Source organism: Lepidochelys kempii, chromosome 4 (genome assembly GCF_965140265.1).
Source record: "Lepidochelys kempii isolate rLepKem1 chromosome 4, rLepKem1.hap2, whole genome shotgun sequence".
Lineage (NCBI taxonomy): Eukaryota > Metazoa > Chordata > Testudines > Cheloniidae > Lepidochelys > Lepidochelys kempii.
In genome coordinates, this window is record NC_133259.1 from 70,791,070 (window position 1) to 70,815,132 (window position 24,063).

The following is a 24,063-nucleotide window of genomic DNA, read 5'->3' on the forward strand; positions in this document are numbered from 1 at the left end:
TCCAAATATCTATCCTAGCTACATAATCTCCTACCTTCTCTCTTCACAGGCTCTTAAACTTTGTACATTTGGTCTAGATCATCTCACCTTCACTTCATTCCCCCCCCCCAAAAAAAAAAAATGAAAGCAAGGATTATGAATACTGCAGAATAGAATTTGGACAGATTTAAATTTAGTCAGTGATTCCTTCCCGCCCCTTACCTGATTATATGGAATGAAAAAGGAAATAAAACATGAGTATCACTTTATTTTACAGCTCTCAAGACTGAGACAACTCCTGCTTTTGACCTATCCCTTTGCCACTAAAACTAATAATGCAGGGATATAATATAATGGGTATAATATATATGGTCATTTATGACCGTCTATATTTTTAGCACCTAAGCTTCTGTGCCGTCTTAGGCTTAATAGAGGATTAATTCTTTTATTTTCCACCAGTGATGTAGGCCAGGAATTGTTAGTCTGTCTCAGTCAATTTTTTTTATGGAGGATGCATTGGGCTCAAAAGCTTAATAAGTCTGTCCTTTTTTTACATGAAAGTTCCTCTTGTGGGAATTATAATAGGAATTTAACCTTGACTTAATTTCCAGAAAATTGTTCCACACAGATGTAGCATGTCATGTACTGGGGCATTACAGTTGTAATGTACTTTAATTTTGCAGTGTAGTTTTAAAATAATTGAAGGTGGCTGAATAGTAAGATGAGCTGTTTAGAATATGAATTGCTAATAGTAAATTGCACTACATCACAGCACCATTCAGATATTAAAACGGTCATAATCAGGCTATTATTGACACCCAAATCATTTCAGTTTGGTGTAAACATTAGAAGTATAAGCTTAAACACTTCCCTTGATTTGTAACATGAGACCCTAACAAAAGGGAGTATAGTGTAAAATATTAAATCCTATGACAATACAATAGTGGACAAATAAAGGATCTTTAATTACCTAAATAACAGTCAAAACGTAGAGCTACATTTTCAAAAGCATAAACACAACTCAATATGAATTCATATCACTCATGAGAGAGGAGGAGAGGATGGTTTTATTTGTTTCTGAGGTTGAAAGCATGGTTCTGAAGATAGCACTGGATTTCTGCTTGTATTGATCTACTGCACAAAGAAACAATAAAGAACAATTTAATAAAAACAATGGAAAGTGCTGGAAGTTTTTAATATTTTAGGATTATTGATGTGACTAAGCATCTGAATTTGCACGATTTTATAGCTCAAGCCAGTTGTTTGTGTGGTCATCCTGAAAAGCCGACTGTCTAGCTGATCAGATAGCTCCATTGATTGAGCACTCTGTCACCCTGTTTTTATTTCTTTTCCAATGAGATGTTGTCTCACAGAAAGCACCTTATATTGGAGTGATCCATTGTCAATGGAAGGAACTTTTTTTAAAAAGACTTGCAATATTCAAAGAATACTCTGTGCTGCAAACACACCAGTACACTTTTCACTTAAATCCAGAAATGTTGAAGCTAGGTTGCACTTGTAAACTTAGCTCTGCTCTTTTGTGCTTATGCACCACAGTATAGTCTTTCATAACATGATCACATGTTATTTCCACAGGTCCCTGCCTAATTTAATGCTTGTGGTAATTACAGTTAATGGTAATGGGGGTTACAAGTATTACTTCCCCCCTGTGTTTGTATTCCCCTACTGGTTACTTCTCTGTAGAAGTCTGATGCTAAGGAGGCTAAAGTTATTGCTACCACTGAAGGAAAAAAATGATCTCTAAAAATCACATTTAAATTGTTCACAGACATCCAGAATGGTCTGTTTATCATCTCTGTGTATCATTGGAAATATATTCTTCCTTGAGGTCCAAGAGGGAAATCTGTTCCTATAAATTTGTCTCCTGCGGGATATTGCCTTCTAATACTCATAAGCATCCTCTTTATCTTAATCTACATCCGGAGAAGACTTTTAACAGCTCTAAAATAGAAGATTAGAGTCCTCCTTAACTTCATTTACTTATATAATAATTTTGCCAATAGTTACTAAGTCAACCTTTAAATTCATCCGTGTGCAGGTGTGTGCGCATGGAAATAATGAGGCCTGCCCACATAGTTTCCATTCAGAATTGCAAATGAGTGGCTAAACTCAGGGAGAGAGACTTGATCTTGAAGCACATAACCATACCATTTTTTTTTTTGAGTGCATGTTGTCTCTTATCCTGCAGCAATTGCTGTCTGCCTTCTAGGGCCTCTTTATCATGCACTCAGTGGACTATTAAACAAAATAATAATACAATGCCAGCAACTGGACTTTTTGAAAACAAGATACACTTGAGAATGTTAACTGCATTGGCCTGATTTCATAAATGAATATCTACAGGGCTGCTCTCCATCTCCAAACAGGCTAACAATCATGGTAGTTAGTACTCTGTGTACTGGGCAGAGAAGGGCCCAGGGAGTCAATGGGAGTGTGTCTACTCAACCCTATTCCTTACTCTCATGGCCTCCTCCTCTTAACCATTCCTCCCTCCTTGTCCCCCAAGATTCCTGACAGAAATTCCAGTGCAACAAAATGATCTCTGAATGGTGGAAAGGAAATATCTGATGCTGAGAAGGGGAACTGATGACTAGATTATAGAGGGTGCCTTGAATAAGGCAATGGCTTATTTCCTTTGTTTATGGTTTGCACTGGTAGGATACACAGTCTAGGAGCTTTAACAAGATTTTTTTTTTTATCCAGGAGCATCTTTTTTTTTTTTTTTATACTCACCACATATGCAAATTTTAAAAAGAGAACATAGTGCAGAACTGGAGATATTTTTTCTACAAATATGTTTTCACAGTTAATGTATAATCTGCTGAAAAGAATGTATGGTGAGTGTCCAGCTGTAAGCTCATCAGCTCTCTACCTTCCCCTACAACCTTCCACCATGGTGGTGCTGCCATTACCATGGCAACACTCTGCCACTGCATGTCTTCTCTATCTCTGTTCCATTTTGTCCTCACCTACTACACCCAACATCTGCATTTCTGTGATACTGCTACCATGGCAACAGATAACAGCAATCTACCTCTGCATCTCCTCTCTCTGGTTAGATGCAAGCCTATACCAAAACACAAACTATATGGGCTCAGCTACTTGGGAAATAAAATAGTCACTAAATTCTTCAATTCTATAATGAATTTTCGATGTTTTATGCATTAGAGATGTGATTGAACACCCAAGGTTTTCTTCCATTTTGTTTTTGATAGGGGGAATATTTTTGAAGGTGGTGAGTATAGGGATCTTCCTGAGCTTCATCAGAAGGGTGATGCAAAACTCACAGCTTGTTGCTAAAAGGCTTTTGTTCCACTCCTTCATGTTTAAACCTGGGCTTAGTCATTGTAGGGTGCCAGACTGTTTCTCTCCTGGGCTTCAGGAGTCTGGATGTGGATCCAGTACTGAACTGAAGTGTTTCATCAGGAGAGCTAGTGTAATAGGTACTCTGACTTATCAGTAGGTGCAGCTTCTTTGTGAGATTCACTTTGTGTTTGTTTTGCATTGAAATAGTGCTATAAAAATCATGTTGAGTATCGCATTGCTCATTGGAGCTAAATCCTGTAAAGGAGAGTGAATTTGTGTGGGGGGGTGGAGGGTGAGAACCTGGATTTGTGCTGGAAATGGCCCAACCTGATGATCACTTTAGATAAGCTATTACCAGCAGGACAGTGGGGTGGGAGGAGGTATTGTTTCATATTCTCTGTGTGTATATAAAGTCTGCTGCAGTTTCCACGGTATGCATCCGATGAAGTGAGCTGTAGCTCACGAAAGCTCATGCTCAAATAAATTGGTTAGTCTCTAAGGTGCCACAAGTACTCCTTTTCTTTTTGCGAATACAGACTAACACGGCTGTTACTCTGAAATCTTTGAATTTACTCACTCCACTATATGCATACTCACAAATTGGAGGTACGTGGAATAAACCTGTACTAATGAATATTTGCATTTTCCCCTGCCAAGGAAATCAGCAGTCAAGCCTTATCGTTCTAAACATTAATTTCTACTTCATCTGATGATGCAGGAAAAAAGTAGTAGATTTTGTAGACCTTTACTGAGTCCATAAGAATTTCTGAGATGTGGTGCTTTAAAAAATAAATCAGTGTGCTTGTGGTATATATTTATGTATCCAATTTAAGATAAGCCCTAGATGCCAGCTCAGTTGAAAAAAATGTATTATTCTAGTTTGCTACACAGTAAGTTAGACAACTGACACTATTTCTATGTAGGAAATAACCTTAAAGCTATTCCTGTGGTGGCAGGGTACACAATAATATATATATATATATATATATATATATATATAATAAAATGCAGAAAGTCACAAAGTGTTGCTCTCAAAGCAAATGTGTTGATAAATATGGCATTTTTGTAAGCTCATCCCACTCGTTGGAAAGAATATCTAAGTTGATAGCTGCATATGAATGATACAGTATATGCTTCATAATTGGAATGATTATGAAAATGACTGCAGCTTGATCAAGAAAAAAGCTAAATGCTGCTCCAAACTGGACATTTATATATGACTGTCTATTTCTATTGGTTCTACCTTTCTAGAATGTACTTTTACTCTGTCCTTGCATTCCTGTTTGTATCTGAAGAGCAAATTCATTGAAATGGAGAGCCATCCATATTGAATGGGAGTGTGTGTGCATGAGCAACTTTTTTCTTCCGTGTATGATTGATTTTTTTTTTCAACCCCTCTGAAATCATAGAAAGATAGGGTTGGAAGGGACCTTGAGAGGCAGAACAAAGTATACCTAGGCCATCCCTCACAAGTATTCGCCTAACTTGTTTTTATAAACCTCTGATAATGGGGATTCCATAACCTCCCTTGGAAGCTGATTCCAGAGCTTAACTAGCCTTATAATTAGATTTTTCTAATATTGAACCCAGATCTCCCTTGCTACAGACTGTCTGTCTGTTTCTTGTCCTATCATCAGTGAACATGGAGAACAATTGATCACCATCCTCTCTAAGCCATGCTGAGTGCATATGTAACCCACACGCCTCCTGGGTGTGGTGTTCTCTCCCATCCAGTAGTACTGAGATCATTTAGAGAAAGAGATAAAATGAATCTGCTCTACAGCCTTGGCTAACAGGAGCTGGCTTTTAGCTCATGCAGTACAGGCTCATGCACTCGGCTCCAGAGGTCCCAGGTTCGATCCCGCCCGCCAACAACCAGGGTCTGTCAGCGTTACACATACCCAGGGGTTTCAGGCAGATTTATACTCTGCACAACTAAGCAGTGCTGCTGCTCGTGCTCCTGTAGCTATACTGCTTACCAATGAGCGGTAGTGTGAGTAAGTGTACATGAGCTAGGAATCATACCCCTAGCTTGTCGTCTAGATGTAGTCTGTGTGTTTTTTAAAGGAGGAGGCTTTTTCCATAATTTTGATACGACTTTTCAGTTCAGAATGATCAGCAATTTATCAGCACTTGATGCTTTTTTGGTCAAATTCATGAATTTGATAAAACACTTACATTAGTTTTCTGCATTAGTGCACTTAATAGTATTTAGTGGCTTTATGATTCTAGCAATTTTCCTTCAGTTTCACGCATCCATTAGTGCAGTGTATTGATAGATACTTGATAGATGGGATTTTAAGATGCTCCACTTACAGGAATTAAATGTAAGAATTACCACCCATGATCTAGCTAATCCAGTATTCTGTCTCCACCATGAACCATGTATATGCCTGATGGAGGGCATAAATTGCCTGTAATGCACCTAAATAGTGAAATTCTAATGCTTCTGGAGGCAATTGCTTCTTCGTGGTCATTGGAGGTCAGTTTACATCTTGAAGCATTAGGGTTGATAACTCTATCACTTTTATCTTAGCAAATGTAATGCATAGGATGTTCTTATTCACACAGAGCCAGATCTTGATCTTGTGAAGGCCTTACACTTTACATGACAGCATTTCTCTGTCTGTATGTAATGCAGTAACTTTCCACAGCACATCTGATCAATTCCAAAATTTCAGGGACTGTTCTGGGCCAGAACAATATTGATTTTTTTCAGGGGGAGAAAGGGGAGACCAAAGCCCCTACCTTCTGATAAGTATAAAATATTAATTGGGTGGGGTAGGTGGGAATGTGGGAGGGGACACAGCCCCTGTCATGGGGAGAGTGACTCAGGAAGTGTTTATCTTAAGTGAAAAAGGCGGCAGCAGCATTCTAACAAAGATTATGAAATATCTTAGCAATATTGTATTGATGGGGAAAGGCTTGTTTAATCATGCTGTTTATAGCATTGCTAAAGTAACACAAACCATTATCCAGATATGTTTTGATCATGACCTTTACTATATTGGCTTATTCAATTCTGTCTCCTTTAGAAGGAGTTTTAAAAAATGGAGGTCACCAATATAGTCTCTATTTAGGGTGACCATGCATCCTGTATTTACTGGGACAGTCCCTTTTTTAAGCCCTCTCCCGACTGTCCCAACATTTTTGGCAAAAGTGGGCATTTGGCCCATTTTCTCTTGCCAACTTTGGCAAGAGAAAATGGGCCAAATGCCCACTTCTGTCAAAAAGGTGGAGTGTGGTGAAGCCAGCCCTGCATAGGGTAGAAGGGGGAGAAAAGAGAGCTCAAGCAAACAATGATACCATTGCTCTCCCCTGCATGAGGCTGACAGGCAGGGATCAAGCAAGCAGCAATGCCAGTTTCACGTGGGGTGCAGTCAGGGATCAGGTGAGCAGTGATGCCAACCCCACATGGGGAGTGGGGCTTGAGTAAGCGGCTTGGGACAGCCCCATGCGGTGGTGTCTCATTTTCTCTTTGGGACATAAGGTCACCCATCTCTATTATACACGTCAACCTCAGCACCATCTCCATGTGAACACTCAACCCAAAAACTCAAGATGGAATCATCTCATAATACACTGCTATTTGTTAATGTCATTTTTACAATAGAATGTTGGTACCATATTTATCTATGAATCATTGCCTATTTGCATTTTATACTCCAAAAGTTCACGTTAGCATTGATAGTGCATGATATCAATACTAATGTGAGTGTAAATAGTGATAACTTTTATGCTATCTGCAGGTTGACGAGGTTTTATTTTAAAAATTTAGTAGAGATTGACTGATTTAAATAATTAGACTGTAGCAATCAGATCTGATTAACTTCTGCATTAAGAGGACATCCAAAGAAATCTTTTAAATTAAGCTTTAATTTATTTAGGAGGAAACTTTTGGAAAATCAATCATTCAGAAGAGAGGGTCAAATCCAAGTATTGTATGAAATAAAATTAAACTGTTACATTTTATATGACTGAGTTACAATTCTATTTCAGGGTTCTTGTGATTACCCAAATCACTACTGTTACTGTGCATGGAATGTCATTATGACAGAATGATCTACATAACTCTCTCTAAATTAACAGTTGTCTGTAGTTGCTCACCTTGCTAGCTGGGGTGAGGCTTTGATGGGGCTGGGAGCAGTGGAGAGATCTTCTGGGGCAGTTGGGGAGAAATCTCAAAGCAATGTTCTATGTGGCCCATCTCCTTTCCTTTTTTTCTCTCCCCCTTCTCAGACCTTTGCTTTCAGCATATGGGGGCTACTTGTCTTTTTCCCCTTAACCCCTCTTCCTTCTTTTCCTATGCTGAAGAGCATGGAATGTGGTGTCACATGCTGGATCTAGGGCCCAGGCTTTATGACCCGTCTTGCCCACTGCTGCTGACACCATTGGGAGCTGGGGATGGTGCTGGGGCAGGGTGATTGGTTCCCGTTTGGTGGAGGTGCAGTCTGATGCAGGGGGGCTGATGCAGTTTGCTGTTTCAGCCAGGTAATCATTGCAGGCTCCCTGTTTCAGCCCTACCCTTCCTCTATTTGTAGGACCTCTGGTAATACTAGGGGCAAGGCTAATTGCCAGTTTTGGGGTCTGGAACAGATTTTTCCCACATGGCAAAATGACAAACTGTTGTGAGGTTTTTCACCTGCAATCCACCACCCAAAAGAGCTGGTTTTGGTGAGTTAAATTATAAGTATAACCATTTCAGTGGGTTCCAAGGCAGTTGATGGGTTAGAAAGGATTTGACTGAGGTCCTTGTAGAGTGCCTGGGCATTAATCCTGGGCACTGCAATACCTGGTGAGGGGGAGGCTTCTGTTTCTTGTGCAGCTTATGACTCCTTTTATCTTTTCTCTCCTACTTATAGTGTGGAGGAGGTGAGTGGGTGGGACTAGGGTCCCATGCCAGGCCTGATAATGATGTAAATAGGAGATGGCATTCAAAATCACCCCTGGTTTATGAGTGGTTTCAGAGTAACAGCTGTGTTAGTCTGTATCCGCAAAAAGAAAAGGAGTACTTGTGGCACTGTAGAGACTAATAAATTTATTTTAGCATAAGCTTTCTTGAGCTACAGCTCGCTTCATCAGATGCCTTCAGTGGAAAATACAATGGGGAGATTTATGTACAGAGAGAACATGAAACAATGGGTGTTCACCCCATTTCCTCACTAGTATTTGAAATATTCTATTTTACATAGAACTTGATTACTAGCACATCCGTTGCCTGCTTTCATGTTATTCAAAGATAGTTAACATGAAAAAAAAATGCTGGGATTTTTTGTATTCTTTTTCTTGGTTATAAATCCAGTTCATTTGCCTGACCCTGCTTTGCATTCAAAGCAGCACATGCCTAACTGTCACATATCAGTGCACAGCCACTTAAGTTTATGCTTTGTCTTTACATATTGCTGCACCCTGACCTTTGTTTTGGAAATGAGGGGGGAGGGTTTTTTAAGTTCTCCCATTCCCACAGGAAGCTTGTGGAGCAATAAGCCAGGATACCTACGAAATGCTCCAGAGAGAATTAAGTGCTGGGAGCGGGGTCCATAGTCCCTTCTGCTTCAGTCCAAAGTGGGCTTCAGCTGCCAGCTAAAAATCCATGAGGGAAGGTGCTTTGTTGGCTAGTGGGTATATTTGTGCTGCCTATCCATACTGCTTGCTTTTAAAAACCTCACCTCACCCCATTTCCTCACTAACCTCTCTCACCTACACTTGGCCTCTAGTCTCCTCCAACTCTAGTTTAGTTGCAGCAAAAAGAGCAGGATTAGGGTCAAAATCAGCACCCATAAAGTTTAGTTTTAAATGTAGGGTTATGGGGGGGGGGGGGGGAAGAGTAAGAAAGTAAGTGAAATTTAGCCTATCTCCTGCAATTGGATACAGACGCATCCTATTCTGTCTCAGTACAATCAGTTTAGGGATTAATTTCAATGTTAATATACATAGAATCATAGGATTGGAAGGGACCTTGAGAGGTCCTCTAGTCCAGTCCCCTGCACTCATGGCAGGACTAAGTATTATCTAGACCAGGGGTGAGGAACCCTTTTTTTCTATCAGGGTCACTGACCCACAGAAAAAATCAGTCATGGGCCCCACATAGCCCTGCGGGGAAGCGTGGAGTCTCTTGGCTTTCTCCCCTGCCCCCGCAGTGGGGCAAGTCTGCACTCACAGCTCCAACTCTGCACGAGGGCACAGAGGCTCGGAAATTTCCCTAGGCTCGGGGGTGGGGCCAGAAATGAGGGGTTCACAATGTGGGAGGGGGCTCTGGGCAGGGGCAAGGAGGTTGGGGTGCAGGCTCTGGGGTTGGGCTGGGGATGAGGGGGTTTGGGGTGCAAGAGGGGGCTCTGAACTGGGGCCAAGGGGGTTGGGGTGCAGGATGAGGTGTAGAATGCAGGGTCCGGGAAGGAGTTAGCGTGGCAGGAGGGGGTTCTGACAAGGCGTAGCGGGTTTAGGATGCAGGCTTTGGCCAGATAGCACTTACCTCAGGCAGCTCCCGGTTGGTGGCACAGCGGGGCTAAGGCAGGCATCCTGCCTGCTCTGACTCCATGCTGCTCCCAGAAGTGTCTGCTGTGTCTGGCCGCTGGGCAGTCCACAGCTCCCATTGGCCGTGGTTCCCAGCCAGTGGGAACTGCGGAGCTGGTGCTGGGGGTAGGGGTAGCACATAGAGCTTCCCTTATCACCCCTGCATCTAGGAGCCAGAGTCCTTCCAGCTGTTGTGCAGAGCCAACCAGACTTCTAACGGCCTGGCAACCCTCCTGCCACAGTGGGGTGAGCCAGTGCTCACAGCGCTAGCCCCGCAGGGGGTGCTGAGGCTTGGGGCTTCCAGCCAAGGGCACAGAGACTTGCTGCGAACCAGATGAAATGAAGCAGGGGGCCGGATCCAGCCTGCGGCCTGGAGGTTCCCCACCCCTCATCTAGACCATCCATCATAGGTGACAAGGCACACACAGGGCCATATTAAGGCATAGGCAAACTAGACACATGCTGAGGGCCCAGTGGATGTCTTGGCGGTGGGGAGCAACCTGAGTGGTGCTGCAACCCCATGCATCAGGTCACAAAGGCCAACTACCCCATTACATAGGGATAGCGGGGCCAGACATGAGAGGGAAATGGGGCAGCCAGTGTTGCTTTGCCTCATTGCTGCTGTGGGGACAGCTCCTACATCAGATCCTCCCCAGGGTCCAGCCTGGCCTCTCTCTGCTTCCAGCAGTCATAGAATCATAGAATATCAGGGTTGGAAGGGACCCCAGAAGGTCATCTAGTCCAACCCCCTGCTCGAAGCAGGACCAATTCCCAGTTAAATCATCCCAGCCAGGGCTTTGTCAAGCCTGACCTTAAAAACCTCTAAGGAAGGAGATTCCATGCCTCTTGTGCTCTGCAGAACTTGTTGAGTGACTGCATGGGGGAGCTAACCACAAAAGGGAAGCAGGGAGCCCTATCAGGATGGACATAAAAGGATTTGGCCTATGGATGGGTTAAACAGCCTTTAGGTACACATTCTCTTCCTCCTCACCCACCCCACCAAAAAAACCCTAACCGTCTCCATCTACTGGCTGAAAGTTAAGGGAATAACCTGAGATTAACTTCTGAAACAGTGATGAATTTGGCCTGTATATAAATGATTTTTGTAGCACAAATATATTTATCCTCTCCTCAGGATTGCTTTTTTTTTTTTTCTTCAGTCAAGATTCACATTTATTCCTATGTGGTATTTTACTAAAATACCTTTATAAGGTACAGAACAAACCCATGAGATCCTGGGTTAATGGCTTTGCAAATAGTAAATTACCAGTAGTAAATTCAGAATATTTACCTCTGAACGTAACGTGAGCCTTTATATTAATTATTCTAATATATAATCTGTTTAATTTCCCTGTTAATGGGAATGATCTAATTAAGAGACAGAACAAAAAGTAGGAAAGTGCCCTATTCTGTGGTTCTCCATCTTATACCGGCACCCATGGGATAACCTTGTATGGAAATGTTATGCCTTTACATCCATCTGTTTGCCAAGCAGTACTCGGTTGCACAGATGGCAATACTCAAAGGACCCTAAATTATCAGCGGGAGTTCAGGGACTTAGGGACTTGTAGTAGCTTACAAATTAAGTGCTAACTGCTGCTTTTTCTAGTCCTGAGCATCCAGATAGCTTGCCCAGCAAACCGGGAAATGCCAGAGATGGTTGGATGAGGCACATGTTCTGACAGTTATGTTCATCCTCTTTTCTTTCCTTTAAAACAAACAATAAGTGTCCTGCAGCAATGTCTTCTGATGCCTAACAGAAACATTTTTGTCCTGAACTGATCCTCATTTCACTAAAGCACATAATTGGGCTAACAATTATACTTATTTTTCCACTTCTAAAATATGATAGATTTTACTGAGTGTACTGTTTCTGAAAATCCATGTCCAGTAGCCCAACAAACAGATCTATAGTAAAGCAGAGACAGAGCAGTTATAAGGATAATATTGTTCTCTTCACTAAACTAAAATTCTTTGTTCAATGTAAAGGAGAGGGTAACTGTGACTCTTTGCAGTGTTCTTTGAAACCTCTTCTTCCTGGACTCCACTGCTTCAATGAAGAAACCGGGAATCCTGAATACATCTGCCTCTAGAAACCATCTTTAGGGGAGGTAACCATGGACTGGACTACTAGATTTGTTTTTCCTGAATTCCCTGTAAGTTTCTGGAAGAGGGGTATTCTGATTATATATGTTCCTCCTTCAACCTTGCTTCTTTCCTATTTTATAGAATTCAGACTACAGAAATGGAGGGAATGGTGCCAAGGACACATCTGAACCTCTTCTCCCATTAAGCTAGGGGACACCTACACACAGATGTAAGGGAATGATTGAGTCCTGTTTTTAAATATTCTTTATTTCTATTTGGAAAACAAATAACTAAACTATTGTATTTGTCATCTAAATTGTTGGGGAAAGTAATGGTGAGAGCAAATAAAAGGCAAAATGTCAAAAGCCAAAACATATAATTTCAGAATAATAATTCTCAGTACTGATATAGTGCCTTTCATCTAGTGTTGCCAGGTGTCCAGTTTTCGACCTGAACACCCCGTTGAAAAGAGACCCTGTCAGCTCCGGGCAGCTCCGCTGCCTCAGTCGTTAAAAGTCTGGTTAGTGGCACAGTGGGGCTGGCAGGCTATCTGTCCAGCTCTGCGCAGCTCCCGGGAAGGGCCGGCATGTCTCTCTAGCTCGGGGTGTGTGGGTAACCATGGGAGTTCCATGTGCTGCCCCCACCTCAAGCACCAGCTGTACAGCTCCCATTGGCCAGGAACCACAGCCAATTGGAGCTGCAGGGGCAGCGCTTGGAGCCTCCTGGCTGCGCTTCCATCTAGGAGCCACAGGAACATGTCACCGCTTCCCAGGAGCCACCTGAGGTCAGCACCGCCTGCAGTCCAAACCTCCTCCCACACCCCAACCCCCTGCCTAAGGCTCCTCCCACACTCACACTCTCTCTCTCTCTCTGAACCCCTTGGTCCCAGCCCGGTTCCCCCTCCTGCACCCCCAGACAAAACCCTCACCCCCTCCTGCCCCAGCCTGGAGCCTCCTCCCACAACCTGAACCCCTCATTTTTGGCCACAACCTGGAGCCCGCCCTCCAGCCCAGAGCCCATACCCTCTCCCACACCCCAACCTCCTGTCTCAGCCCAGAGCCGCCTCCCACACAAATCTTTTTTTTAACTATTTATTTAATAGGTTGGCACATTTGGTGCATTGATCACTACAGTATTTGCTGTTCTCATATACCATTTGAAATCTATTAGCAGTGATATAATAGTAAAGGTATTTTTATATGTTAAATTATAGGAATATAGAGTATCTGTAATATGTACATTACAGAATAAGAACGAGAGGCTGCTAGGCAACTCACTGACACCACATTCTACAGGCCATTACCCTCTGATCCCACTGAGGGTTACCAAAAGAAACTGTACCATCTACTCAAGAAACTCCCTGAAAAAGCACAGGAACAAATCTACACAGGCACACCCCTAGAACCCCGATCAGGGGTATTCTATCAGCTACCCAAGATCCATAAACCTGGGAATCCTGGATGCCCCATCATCTCAGGCATTGGCACCCTGACAGCAGGATTTTCTGGCTATGTAGACTCTCTCTCCTCAGGCTCTATGCTACCAACACTCCAGCTATCTTTGAGACACCACTGATTTCCTGAGGAAACTACAATCAATTGGTGGTCTTCCAGAAAACACCATCCTAGCCACTATGGATGTAGAAGCCCTCTACACCAACATTCCACACAAAGATGGACTACAAGCCATCAGGAGCAGTGTCCCCGATAATGTCACGGCAAACCCTTGTGACTGAACTTTGTGACTTTGTCCTCACCCACAACTATTTCACATTTGGGGACAATGTATACCTTCAAGTTACTGGCACTGCTATGGCATACCCCACAGTATGCCAACATTTTTATGGCTGACTTTGAACAACGCGTCCTCAGCACTTGTCCTCTAATGCCCCTACTCTACTTACGCTACATAGATGCACATCTACCAATGTGATATGTCGTCATGTGCCAGCACTGTGCCTCTGCCATGTACATTGGTCCAAACCGGACAGTCTCTACACAAATCAGATGTCAAGAATTATAGCATTCAAAAATCAGTCAAAGAACACTTCAACCTCTCTGGGCACTCAATAACAAACTTAAGTGGCAATTCTTCAACAAAAAAACGTTCAAAAACAGACTCCAATGACAAACTGCAGAACTGGAATTAATTTGAAAACTGGACACCATCAAATTAGGCCTGAATAAAGACTGGAGTGGATGAGTCACTACAAGAACTTAAAAAAAAAAACAAAAAAACTAATCTCCCCATGCTAATTTGCCTCCACTGTTGCTCACACCTTCTTGTTAAGTGTTTGAAATGAGCCACCCTGATTACCACTACAAAAGTGATTTTTCTTTTTCATCCTGTTGCCCACTGGGTAAGGCTTCTTTTCATGTACTGCTATATATATATATATATATATAATCTTCCTATTGTATTTTCCACTCTGTGCATCTGATGAAGTGGGTTTTAGCCCACGAAAGCTTATGCCCAAATAAATTTGTTAGTCTATAAGGTGCCACAAGTACTCCTCATTGTGGTGTTTTTGTTTTTTGTGTTTTTGTTTTGTAATACTCCAGTAATGCTATTTTACTTTTAAATTGCAAATGTCCACTTTTTAAAGATAACCACTGCATGGTGTGTAACATTACTAGAGGCTTTATTTCTTTGTCAGGAGACATTGTCTTATAGACAAAAATAAATGTGTTTTGTGATCTTTTAAAATCTTACAGAATATTAAACATCTGATTACCTGTCAGACATTCACATTATCTGAATTCAAATGTAGCAATGATGAAAATCCCCTAAGAATACTGAGTGACCATGAGAATTAACCACAATCATCAAAGTACATTTGTGTATTCCTAAGCGTACCACCGCTTACTAGCAGTGGCTGCAACCTTTTCAGCAGACATTTCAAGAATTACTTTGACACTCGACAAATTAAAAACAGGTGTTGGAAGCATTCAAGCTTTATGCTTTGATTATTACTTTATCACACTGATTAATTACTTTGGTTAGAATTGAAGTTAGCTAATGTGGTAGCATTTTGTTATGCTTATACAATTCAAGATTTAGATTAAGTTTTTTGTTTTAAATAATTAAAATAAAACTTAATTAAAATTACCTGAAGGTTCATCAATGAACAAATTCCTTTACATATTTTACATTGTCGTCACAGCAAAGAATCTTTGTATTTTAACAGATCAGCTCTATATGGGATTTAGAAAACTTCAGTGCACAACTATAACAACTCTAAATATATTAATTTGTGTATCTTTGCTGTTAGTTTAAAATATGCAATTTATATTACTGAATACACCCAAATTATCTGTATGGGGGCATATAGGCCTCACACTGGCAAGAAGGAGTTAATGAGGGCCTCTGGATTCGATTGGCCCCATGACACCTGTATTAGATGTCAAGAGCGCAGATGGGTGTTTTAAAAGGAGGAGACCAGATCAGGTTGGGTCTGACAAAGAAGAAAAGTAGAGCTCTACTTCTCCCTTGGTGAGGGAAGCCTGGTTTCAGCCAAAAGTCTGAGACAGCTTGCTGCCTGGATGAGTCTCCCGGTAGGTGGGATGACCAGGCCCAGGAAGACTGACTAAAAGTATTGGCTGCATGAAGACAAGCCCTGCAAGAACGGTGGACTCATGACCAGGACTCCTTGGATGATCATGGGTTTCAGTTCACTCTATTCCTTGGCTTGGAAGGAGTGGGACTCAAAAGTAGCTTAGCTAGAGGGCAAAAAACCCACTGTACTGGACATTTGAGAAGTGGCAATAGACTGTCAGACCCCATGACAGGGTGAATAATGCCCACAAGGGGGCACCACCAAGGGAGGCCTGTAACACAATGTTAAGATTGCAAAGTCAAGCACTCCAAAGTTAAGATATACCAAAATTTAAGGTTGTCTGTGTAACCTTAATTTCACCTTCTTGTGCATATGCCTTAATCAGGGTACAGAATTGACTGTGTTCTGGGGATGAATAGGGGTATGTAGTGAAGTAGGTGTTAGTTTGTGATCATATGATTAAAGACCATATCATAATTAGGGCCCTCCCAAATTCATAGTCCATTTTGGTCAATTTCACAGTCATAGGATTTTAAAAACCATAAATTCTATGATTTCAGCTATTTAAATCTGAAATTTCATGGTGCTGTAATTGTAGGGGTCCTGACCCAAAGGAGTTGTGGGGGGGTCACAAGATTATTGTAGGGTGGGTTGCGGTACTGCTACCCTTACTTCTGCGCTTGCTGCCAGTGCTGCTTTCAGAGCTGGGCAGCTGGAGAGTGATGGCTGCTGGCCGGGAGCCCAGCTCTGGAGGGAGAGCTGCTGCCAGTGTAACACCAAATACCCTGTTTGTCAGTGGGCAGGATTGAATTGGGGACCTCTGGTGCTTAGTGCATGAGACTCTACCGCATGAGCTAAAAGTCAACTGTCTCTTAGCTAAAGCTATAGATCAAACTCATTTAACTCTAAGTGGTCTTGGTGCCACTAACTGGGACAGAACACCACACCTGGAAGCAGGCAGCAGAGCAGACATAGGGATGGCATGGTGTATGGCATCACCACCCTTGTTTCTGCGCTGCTGCCTGCAGAGCTGGGCCCTCAGTCATCAGCTGCCACTCTCCAGCCACCCAGCTCTGAAGGCAGCAGCACAGAATAAGGGTGGCAGGGTATGGTATTGCCACCCTTACTTCTGTGCAGCTGCTGGTGATGGTGCTGCCTTCAGAGCTGGGCAGCCGGAGAGTGGCGGCTGCTGGCCAGGTGCCCTGCTCTGAAAGCACCAGAGCAGAGGTAAAGGTGGCAATACCATGACCCCCCTAAAATAAACTTGTGACACCTCCTCACTCCCCCGCAACTCCTTTTTGGGGCAGGACCCCCAAGTTGAGAAACCCTGGTCTCACCCATGAAATCTGTATAGTATAGGATAAAAGCACACAAGACCAGATTTCACAGTCCGTGACGTGTTTTTCATGGCCGTGAATTTGGTAGGGCCCTAATCACATTGCATGCATACCTACGTACAAGGAGTCAAATTAATGTTACATATTTTCTAAATTTTGAGTGCTTGACTTTTGCAAACTTGATGTTTTCATCACATAGCTTTTGTGTGTAACTTCCTAGTTTTGTGGGATTTTTTGTTTCAGTTTTTTAAAGCAAACTGAAAAAACATAAATTCCATCCTTGTGCCAATCTACTCCTTTCTGCAGTGAATGGAAGCATCAATCAGCTGTGTCAGACTTACATTTTTACAGTGATAAAATATATCCATTCTCTGCCCTTTCATATAGTCCCTGGTTTTATAATGTTACTAACTTATATGGTATCCTGATACAATAAATTTGTTTAAATACTGATGTGACCCACTAAGAGTGGAAACTATGTGTCTTAATTATTTTCCCTTCCTTTTGTTTTTATTTATAAGCCTATGTGTACTGCTCCTCTTTAACAAGTAGTACAATATGTTGGTAGCATCATATTTTTCCACAAAGACAGACTGATGTTTGTAGCTTGTGTTCTCACATACATTAATATAATTGAGCATTTTATGACCTTTGCGGTATGATGATTTTCTTGTAAATAATTTGTGCTGAGTCCAGACCTCAATGAATAGTGTAGCTTCACCAGAAGCAGACTGAAGAAGGCCCTAGGCCATTTACACTAAACCCAGGCTCACCAAGAGAATTTTGAAGATAATAGAAAATTGACCTCCATCTGTTGTTGGGCAGAATCAATTCACCTCAGGCTTACCATACACCTTACAAGGCATTTAACACAACTTGAGCAGATGGACCTCTGTAGGTAATTTTGTTGAAGCAGTCCAAATAATAATTCAGACTACTTTCAGTTCTCCAGAGCAAATTTCTGGAAGATACAGTGCAATGTCTTTAACCTTTTTGATCTTCCTGAGAGTTCATCCTTATCTTAGTTTGCAATTCACAAGTCTGTCTGGATTTCACAAGTGAGGCTCTGGACATATAGCTGATCCTCTGCATTGACTGTATATTCTTATTTTGCATTGTGGGATTATTTTATTTCCATATTTTAACAATTTCTAATTTAAATTTCTTTAGAAGATGCCAATGGTTTGAAATCCCTAGTCATTCTTATAAGTTAGATATTACTGTGGATTCCTGAAAAATTTCAAACCCACTTTTAATCTTTTTGAAAAAGGAGAAATCTTAAAATGTTTGCAACGTAGGGAGATTCAATAATTTAAGTAGTAAGTTAATCTTTGTAGATAACGTGGTGTTTTCTGTGTAAAAAGCTTGAGCATTAGAATACTACTTTAAGGATTGCTAAGAAGGGATTGCTTATTTTCAAGCTTCACTTTTACTCTAATTTTAGATGTGAATTGTGTACAATAGATCTATGAGAAATCTTTTGACTTAGTGGATCATAACTTTGATATTACAGTGAGCAAAATTTCCTTTTGATAGTCATAATAGTCTCAGAACTAGAACAATAGTTTATTGAAAGAAAGCAAAATATATTTTATAATAAAAAACCTTACACATTTATCAGATTGTTCAGCAAGGATTAATTCTGGGCCTTTCTTTTCATTGTGTACGTTAGCAACAGAAGTCGGGCGATTACTCAAGCACTCAGTCTTTGCTGTGCTAATGATCCCATCCTTTAAACAGATGTAATATATGTTAACATGTCAGAAGTAAATTGCAGCCATTTTCTGCAGGAATTGAATAAGACCACATTCATTTAAAATTTCCATTTGACTTAGATAAAACAATAGTGAAAGTCTTCCTTCCAGAAAAGACTACTAGTTCATTTTTAAGGTTGGCTCTTTGAAATGAGGAATTAAAACAGCTGAATTCTTGTACTCTAAGTTATTCCTTACCTGTTCAGAAACACTTTTGGTACTAGCCTTGGAGCATTAGCAATAACGTGCATTAGAAATATTGATATCTACAGGATGAAAGAACAAAAACAGCATTTTTTTTATCCCAGATTGCTTCCATGCTATCTGTTTTCATGAATTCGGACAACAAAGCAATGGCAGATTTTTAAAAAAATATTATTTTTAAAGTAGTTCTCTTGGGTGACCTCTTCTTTGAGAGGGGGAAGTTTTTTAATTCTCTCTGCTGATCTGTTCTTACAGATTATACCGAGGCCCAAAATAGCCTCAGTGTCTGTCGTTAACATGTTTTTATAAATACTAGTAATATGTAGCTCTTATATAAAGATTGCTTTTAACCCTGAAATGTCACATGCAGTGGCAATGCAACCATCCCCACACCCAGCTTTGCCTTTGTTATGACTTGTCTACACATGAAATGCTACAGCAGCATAGCTGCAGCATTTTAGGGATAGACACTACCTACATGGATGGAATGGGCTCTCCTATTTGCAAAGGTCACCTAGCTACTGCCTCTCAGAGAGGTGGGTTGATGGAAGAATTTTTTTTTTGTCAACCTAGCATTGTCTACAGTGGGGGTTAAATTGGCTTAACTATGTCTCTCCGAGGTGTGGATTTTTCATACCCCTGAGCAATATAGATGAGTTGACATAAATATTGAGTGTAGACCACGCCTAAGAGAATAGTATGTTGTTTAACTGGCACATATTTTTCCCTTCTGGGCTCTAGATGTGAGTGAGACCAGAATCTGAGGTGCCAAAAAACCCACTCCACTATTGTTTCATTTGCAGCTGGGAGCCAACACGCAAGACATCTCATGACACCTCTTTTCTTAAACTTTCAGAGCAATTTTACAAATCCATGAGGTGGTGAGAGTTCTAGTTAGCTTCAAGTTATTGTGCAAAAGTTTGTCTGAAGAGAAAGTAATAAAATCTAAGGCTGGAAGGGACCAGTCTGACCATCTAGTCTGACCTCCTCTGTAACACAGGCCATAGAACTTCCCTCCAAATAATGCCTACAGCAGAGCTTTTGGAAAAACATCCAATCTTAATTTAAAAATTGTCAATGATGGAGAATCCTCCCTGATCCTTGGCAAATTGTTCCAGGGGTTAATTACAATGTGTGCCTCATTTCCAGTCTGAATTTGTCTACCTTCAGCTTCTAGCCGTTGGATTATGTTACATCTTTCTGTGCTAGATTGACCAGCCCATTATCAAATATCTGTTCCCCATGCAGGTACTTAGACTATAATCATCACCCCTTAACCTTCTTTGTTAAGCTAAATAAATTGAGTTCCTTGAGTCTCTCACTATAAGGCACACTTTCTAATCCTTTAATCATCCTCATGGCTCTTCTCTGAACTCTCTCCAATTTATTAACCTCTGTCTTGAACTGTTGACCAGAAGTGCATACGTATTCCAGATGCAGTTGCGCCGATGCCCAGAACTGAGCACTTTGAACTTCACCTATGTCAATCTCATAGCTGCTGTACTTTGTTTCTTGTCTAATGGTAGCACCATGGTGTGCTGATTACTCTGGGTGGAATCCTCAAAGGGACTTGGGCATTGCAACAGTTAGCATCATGGTGCCTAACTCTTTAGGTGCCTAGAAAATCACAGGAGTAACACTGATCCACAAAGCCAAGTTAGGTTCCTAGGCTCCCTATACAATGAATGGAGGTGGGTGGATCCCCCACCTAAGCTAGCCAATGGGAGATGTGCCCCATATTTGTCTCAGAGATAGGAGTCTAAATCTAGACTGCAGGGAGGCACTTTCCTCTGCTAGCAATCCATAGGATTCCCTCTCCTGGCTTCGGTACCTCTGCAGTTTCTTGAGGAATGAGTTTGGCTGCTTTTTTGTGAAGCAAGACAGGTGCCTAAGGAGGAAGAGGTGGTGGTGCCCATCTTATAACTTTTAGCCTAGTAGTTAGAGTACTCATCTGGGACATTTGAGACCCAGGTACAATTCCCTCCTCCCTCACAGAGGGGCAGAAGGGGGTCTCCCATGTCTCAGGAAAGTGTTCTAACCACTGAGCTATGGGATACTCGTATCTGTCTATCTCAATCTCTCCTCTTGAAGCTGTTCTATTGTGGATAAATAAAGGGATTGGAGCAGGGGAACTTGACCCAGGGTCTCCTGTGCCTAAGGTGGGTGCTCTAACCACTAAGTGCAGAGTCATTCCCTCTCTCTCTTTATGGCCCAATCACTGTTTGTTTGTTTATCCGCAGTGGGACATCTTCAACCGGAGGGCACCCACATCACAATACCCTATGGCTCAGTGGTTACAGCAGCCTCAGAGAGAGGTTTTGAACAATGGTCTCCTTTCCCCCCCTCTCTCAGGGACAGGGGAGTTTTGTGGCTGGGTCTCCTACATCCTAGGTGAGTACCCTCACCACCAGGCTAAAAGGTATACCACCATCACATCCTCTAGCTGGATTTGGAATGGAACGTGATCCAGTAAGTGTGCTCAGAGGGCCCCTACTAGATTGGGCCCCATTGGGAGTGTTAGGTTGCCGACTGCCTGTCTTCCCTTGGTTCATGAATCACGCTGTCTTAGGCAGGAGACAGGTGTCTGGAGACCTAGAGTGATGCAGCAACATGCTTGCTGACAGGCAAAAACCTAAGAACCTAGGAAACGTTTGCTTTGAAAAATTTAGCTGCCAAGTGAGGGTAGGTGCCTACAGGGTTCAAGAGTATTGTCTTTGATTTAGGTGCCTTAATCTGTGTTGAGGCACTCTGGTTAGTTTTGTGGATTCCACCCTCAGTTTTCATGTTCGGCTAACTCGCTACTGCCCACATTTCTGTTTGAATGTGCATTAGTGATGGTTTTTTATGCCAGGTCTTAGGGATGACTGACCCACCAGCTGATTATCTCACTATCCATCTAGCAGTCTCCAAATGTCTCTGGGAAGATCCCTGATTGATGCTGGCTAATTAAATAGATCCTGTGCTCAATCCCAGGATGATTGAACAGATCAGACATTTAGCTGTTTATTTTTTTAACTGGGGTTCTTGCCTTACTTGCTGTTCAATTAACCCCTGAGCAGGCTGACTTCGTTCTCTACAAATTCATCCTCTGCTGCTTCAGTTTTGCCATCATTGGTTGTTTTTTTTCCCCAAGAGAACTGACAAAATACAATGTAATCTTCCTTTTCTCAGTGGCTCACCTTCCCTTTCTCATTCCCTCTCATACTCTTTTCTCCTTAGCCTGACACTTTCCCGTGGTTGTTTTCCCCTCACAATAGAAGCTTGTTTTAACCTCTCCCATCTTAAAAACCCCTCTTGCTTCTTCCAGCTCCCTTCTCTATTTCACTTGAGTTCAGTGAATAAGTAGTTTGTGATCAGTCTGAAGTTGCTCCCAATCTAGCTTCCATCCTTTCCATGCCACTGAAACTGCTCTTGCCAAGGTCTCTAATTAGTGCTTCCTAGACAAAGCTCAGAACTAGTACTCAATCCTCATCCTCCTCAATTTGTTGGTCATCGTTGACAGCCAGTCATGCTCTTCTTGAAATCTTGTCCTCTCTTCACTTCCATGACTCTGTCCTCTCCTGGTTCTCCTTATACCTCTCATTACTTCATCAGCCTGTCCTTCTGAAGATGATCTTCAGCTTTTTTCCAGCTTTTCCTGGGGGTTCCACAGAGCAACCCCAGAGTTCTATCCTTGGGCCTCTTCTCTTCCCCCCACTACACCTTATAGCTGGGTAATCTCATCCACAAACACATCCAACCACTATCTCCATGCTGACAACTCATCAGTCTCGTGCTCTCTTGCTCTGTGTGCATGTTTGCACGCACTGGACAGGTCTCCTTCTGTCCAAAATAAAATATCTGCCTGTCTCTCTAACATCTCCTTGTGGCTATCTGGTCATTAGCTCACACGCAACATGGCTAAAACAGAACTTTTCCCCCCGCCCCTCCTCAATCACTGTGGACAACATCGCCATCCTGCCTGTCACTCAGTCCCATAATCTGGGTGTCATCCTTAATTCAGACATCTCATTAGGTCCTCACATCCAGGCTACATCTAAATTTTGCAGATTCTTACATAACATCACCAAATACAGCCTCTCCTATCCATCTACATAGCTAAATCTCTTGTTGACACTGTCCCCATCTTGCATCTGAGTTACTGCAACATCTTTTACTCTGGCCAGACAAATGCAATCTTGCCTCACTCATATCCACTCAGACTGCTGCTGCAAAGATAGTAGGTCATTCTCCTAGCATGTCACTTTGATCATGTCACCTCTTGTTACCCTCCTGGGTGCAATCCAGACCAGTGAGATGCTGTGTCGCCACTTACCCTTCAACCTTGGGTGCTTTACAATGCCTTGCTGTTGTCGCTTTCCCCAGAGTTGCTTACAAACTGCCTGCCCTCATGGCATTTACTCCCCCTGTGTCTGTGTGCAGCCACAGCCCTGGTCCAGAACCTCTGATCCCAGCAGCCTGTCAGCAAACACCAGCCACACCCTGGCTTCTGCTTGTCTTAGCTGCTGTTTTCAGAGTGACCCCAACACACTCCCAATTCCAAATTTCTCCACAATTGTGCATTTTGCTCTGTCCAACCGTCTCCTGGACGGCTCAGATATATTAGGTCCATTGTCCCTTTAAGGGTACAACACAACAATTTACCACCTTAAATAGTTACCCAAACAGTTTAATTTAAACACACTGGGTTTGATTAAACAGTAAAACAAGTTTATTAACAAAAGAGGATAGGCTTTAAAGTGAGTTCAAGTATAGGCTTTACAGTTAGAAATTACAAGAAAAATAAAGAATTTCTGATGCTAAAATTTTAACAAATTAGGCTTGATTTAAAGCAAAGATCATACCCACCGCCTTACTGACTGGGCAAGAGGTCCTAACCAAAAAGGTCAAAGTCAAATGGCTCTTTTGTCTTCTGAGGTGCAAAGAGAGACAAAGAGAGGGGTACCTTGGAGTGTTTGCCTCTCATTTTTATAATTCATTTCTCCCTTTAAAGTGTAAGCTCTTGAGAATGATTTCTAGGTAAAAATTCTCTCCAGCAGAAAGCCTGGCAGCATGAAGTCTCCTGGTGAAGAGTCTCTCCTGCTGTTTTTTCTCATCCTTGAAATGCAGATCTCCTTTGTCTCCTGCTTTCTTCCTTACATTGTCTGAGGACTTTGTTTACCATTGTATGTGAATTTGAGGTAAACACACATCCCTTTTAAGACCTGCTTGACTCGATTTGCCTAACTGTTGCTATCTCAGTTTGAACATGACCCACCCACATAATTCAGGGGGAATTCATAACTTCATATATAATGCTGCCACA

The 24,063-nt window shown here is 42.1% G+C and overlaps 1 protein-coding gene across 9 annotated transcripts in view; it reads left to right on the top strand.

Annotated features, from left to right (window-relative positions):
- The window catches only part of GALNTL6 (polypeptide N-acetylgalactosaminyltransferase like 6), a 935,384-nt gene that overhangs the window by 299,900 nt on the left and 611,421 nt on the right, over positions 1-24,063 (top strand). The window lies entirely within an intron of this gene.